General features: G+C 44.9%; 1 pseudogene across 1 annotated transcript; it reads right to left on the bottom strand.

Moving 5' to 3' along the window:
• Nucleotides 1–813: 813 nt before the first annotated feature.
• LOC308564935 (U3 small nucleolar RNA-associated protein 4 homolog pseudogene) lies at nt 814–2,768 on the bottom strand (annotated as a pseudogene). The gene has a single exon. The product of its transcript is annotated as a U3 small nucleolar RNA-associated protein 4 homolog pseudogene (transcript).
• Nucleotides 2,769–4,500: the final 1,732 nt, after the last annotated feature.

Raw genomic sequence — 4,500 nt, forward strand, 5'->3', positions numbered from 1 at the left:
ACCCCAGGATGTGGTTTATCTTGGTACAGGTTCATTGGGCATGTGAAAAGAATGTATTCTGCTGTTGTTTTAGGACAGTGTTCCATAAATGTTAATTAGTACTATGGATTGATAGATGGTATCGAGTTCTTCTATATCGATGATGATTTTCTGTCTAGTTCTATAAATTGTTGGGGGTGGGGGTGGTGCTGAAGTCTCCAACTATAATTGTGATAAGTCTATTTCTTCTTTCAAGTCTATCAGATTTTGTTTTACATATGTTACAGCTCTGTTGTTTTATGTATACACATTTAGGACTGCTATATCTCCTTGGCAGAGTAACCCTTTTATCATTAATGTCCCTCTCTGTCTCTGGTAACTTACTTTGCCCTGATGTCCCTTTATCTGATATTAATATAGCCACTCCTGCTTTCTTTTTTTTTTAATGAGCACATGGTATATGTTTTCCCTCCTTTTACTTTCAATCAGCTTATATTGTTATATTTGAAGTGAGTTTCTTGTAAACAGCATATAGTTGAGTCATATTTTCTGCCAAACCTTGTCTTTCAATTGATGTATTTAGAATATTTATATTTATTATAGATATGTTAGATCTTAAGTTTGCCACTTAATTTTTGTTTTCTGTTTGTTCTCTCTGTTTTTCATTTGTTTTCTTTTCCTTGCCTTCCGGTGGGCTACTTGAACATTTGTTAGAATTCCATTTTGGCTTCTCTATAATATTTTTTCCTAAAGAATAACTTTGTTTTATTATCATGATTTGTAAAGACAAACAGGGTAGAACAGTTCAAGGAAGTACACAGACAGTGCCCTGTTTTAGGTCCCAAATTTCCCTTTTCTGATGGGTGTAGGAGCTGAGCACTGATGTCATCCAGAGGCCGTTCTACTGCCACCAGTGTTCTTTCATCCCAAAGATCTGTGAAGAGTAGAAGCTTATATATCTTAGTAATTTTAAAGGCATGGGCTGTGCGCCTCCTCATGACATCTGTTCATTCGTGGGAGGAAGTGGATTGTTCAGTAGGTTTTGTCATTGGAAGAGGCAATGACTTGTTGATGATGCAGAACATGTAGGCACCACGGAGAAGAGTGTGCATTGGTCTCTTGGGATGAAAACTGATGTGTGTGGAGGGATTTGCCTTTGGAGCCAAGGGCGATGAAACACCTGCTTCTGGATGGTTTGGCTCCACTCTGTGTACGGTTTGTCTGGGATGCTCTATTCAAATATCTGCTGGTCAGAACGAGCACTGACAAAGCTGTTGGTTTTGGGGCGATAGCCAGAGCGGTCGCAGGGCAACTGTAAGCAGGCCCCGTACAGTGAAGCGTTAGATGTTTTACATGCACGCGTGGACTCCAGCACTGTCACCTGAGGCAGCTGGCCAGTTCCCATCTGCACTGGCTGCCAAAGGACACGTGGGCTCCACCGTCCCTGAGTGAGGTTGGCAAGCGCGCAGGTGCTTGAAGCTTCATCCCAGCAGCGAATGATAGGTGGAGACGCTTGTTTCGATGCCACAGAAAGCTTTGTTGAATCTGTAGAAAACAAAATCTGAAGGGCAGAGGGAAGGAACATTGGCATTTTGGGAACCCCTTGGAGGCTTATGTTGTCACGTTCATAATTCAACTGATAGAGAAAAACCGAGAAGCTGTAGAGTAAGCTGCAGAATAGGCTAGCCAACTTCCACATGGGGAGACACAGCTGCAAATAATGTTCTCGGGACCCCTTGTCTTGAGGAACAGTAAATGCTCTGCATCTTTAGAGAGTGGAAGGGTATCCCCGTGCTTTCCTGTTGCAACTGTAGATCCCAGTCGCCAACGATGCAAGCGATGAGAAACCTGGAAGAGAAGAAGCTGCCTCTTTTGAACAGGAGAGATGTGGATGGGGAAAAGTGATATTTCAGAGCAGCTTCATAATTCTTTACCTCCACTTTCTCCATGAGAGGACGAAGGGCGAAGTGGGCGTCAGTGCCTCCAGGTATCAGTGCTGCGGGCCGCACGTCGCGGGTATGATGCTGGAATGGATTGTTCGCACCCACTGCTGCTCACTGCTGTTGGGAGTCGGAGACCAGCTGAGACCGGAGTACTGTCCTCTCAGCTGTGCTCACCGTGAAATTATTTTTGATCAGACACCGCAATGGACTGAACATCAGCATTTGCGATGGGATGGTTCTTCACAAGTGTCCAGGCAGCCGAGCCCCAGAACTGCACCTTCCCAGCAGTGCCATCCGACAAGAAGGCCAGGCCCCTGTGATAACTTCTGCCTCGACACACCCATATGTGGCCTGTCCATCAGCATCTCATGAAGAGCGCGACCTGGTTTGACATCAAACGCACTGAAGCAGTCCACGGATCCAGCTGCACTGTGGGTACCAGAGGGACACCAGCTGAGACTCAGGATGCCACTTTTCTAGCAAAAGTTCTTTCAAACTGGATTTTGTCTGGGATGATTTGAAATAGTTTCACAGATCCGTCTTCGCACACAACCAAAAGTTGAGAGCCCCTGGGGCTGGCAGTTATGCTCCAAGTGGTCCTCCAAAGGCATCCAAAGAATACTTGAGGTTTAATGTCTGCAAATCATACTTGGTAATCTCTCCGTTGAGTCCGGCACTAATGAGTCGTCTGTCTTTGGCCCAACACAGAGCTTCTGTAGCTGGAGACTCGTGAGCTGTGAAAAATTTCTCCTGCAGGTAGTTTGCTGACAAGTTATAAATGTCCACAGTGCCATCTGTTCTTGAAGCCAATCCATTTGGGTATCGTAAGCCACACAGCCCATCCATGATGGAACATAATTAAAGAAACTCAATGGGCGATAAATTCATCCATTCCTGTGGGTGGCTGTTCTCTTCTTTCCACCCTGGCCCTGGTCTTCCCAGAGGTGCTCACGGTGCCTATCTATAGTATCTTTTTTAGAACGGGTTTTTGAGTGTATCTCTTTGTATAGCTTTTTTAGTTGTTGCTTTCGGTATTGCATTGTGTACAGAATTTGTCATGGTCTATAGTATAGTCATTCATCAGTTCCTGGGAAGTATAGAAACCTGACTTCCCTTTATATCTTATTGCCCTCCTCCCTTTATAATTATATTAACTATTTCCTCTACATATATTTAGAACCACATCAGCAGTATTATAATTTTGTTTCTGTTAATCCTCACCCAAGGATATTTTTTCCATTGATTTTTTTTGTTGTTGAGAGGTGGGGGGGGGGGGGAGAGAAACATCCAAGTGAGAGAGACACATGGACCTGTTGCCTCCCACATGTGCCCCTCCTGGGCCTGAGATCAACCTGCAACCCAGGTATGTGCCCAGGAATCAAACCTATGACCCTTTGGTATGCAGGCCAACGATGATCTACCACTGAGCCACACTGGCCAGGGCAGCAGTATTATAATTTTTACTTCAACTGTCAAACATAACTTAGAAAGTCTATTGTATTCATCCTTATAAATAGGTATTGCAGTATGTCATAACTTGCCATGTTTTTCCTGCCATGTTTTTCCTTCCGGGAGTTCCAAGTTTCTTTCATTTCCTTTCTTTAAAAAGAATTTCTTTTAGCCTTCCTCTTAGATTAGATCGACTTGTGACACAATCTTAGTTTTCTTTTCCCTGTGGATGAATTGATTTTTCTCTTCACTCCTGAAGAATATTTTCACTCGATGTAGAATTCTGGACTGATGGGTCCTTTCTTTCAGTGCTAGAAAAATGTGCTGCTGCTTCCCGGCTTGTATGGTTTCTAATGAGAAATCTGTCATTCAGAGTTTTTGTCTACAGTGAGGTGTCATTTTTCTCTGGCTGTTTTCAAGACTTGTTCCTCTGTTTTTAGTTTTGAGAAGTTTAATTATGATGCATCTTGGTGTGGATTTCTTCTGGCCGACCCCGTTTGGAATTCACTCGGCTCTCTGAATCTCTGGTTTGCGTCTTTGCCCAGAGGTTAGTAGTTGCAGCCGCTGTTTCTCTGGGCCTTCTGCCGCCTGCGCGCCCCCTCTCCCGAGACTGCGTGGCCGGGAGGCCGCCCCGGCTCAGGGCCGCAGCCCGAGGCCCCGTGCGCTCCGGGCCAGCCTTCTCTCTCTCTTGCTCTGCTGGGCAGTTTCTCCTGTTCTCCTAAAGCTCCTCTGGCTTCCCCGCTGATGCTTCCATTTTACTGCAAAGCTTATCCAGTAAGTCTTTCAGTTTGGTTTCTGTATCTTTCAAATTTAAAATTTCCACTTGATCCTTCTTGTCTTCTTTTTCTTTGCTTGGGGGTTTTTGTTGTTTTTTTAAATCCTCACCTGAGGACATTTTTCATTGATTTTTAGAGAGAGCAGAAGGGGGAGAGAGAAAGAAACATCAATTGGTTGCCTCCCGCACTCACCCCAGCTGGGGTGGGGGATCGAACCCACAACCTAGGCATGTGCCCTGACCCGGATTTGAACCCAGGACCTCTGAGTGCACAGGACGGCACTCCTACCGGCTGAGCCACCTCAGTCAGGACTGTGCTTGTGGTTTTATAGTTTCTTGCTGAGACTTTCTATT

Source organism: Miniopterus schreibersii (assembly GCF_964146895.1).
Source record: "Miniopterus schreibersii genome assembly, chromosome: 12".
In the NCBI taxonomy this organism is placed as follows: Eukaryota; Metazoa; Chordata; class Mammalia; order Chiroptera; family Miniopteridae; genus Miniopterus; species Miniopterus schreibersii.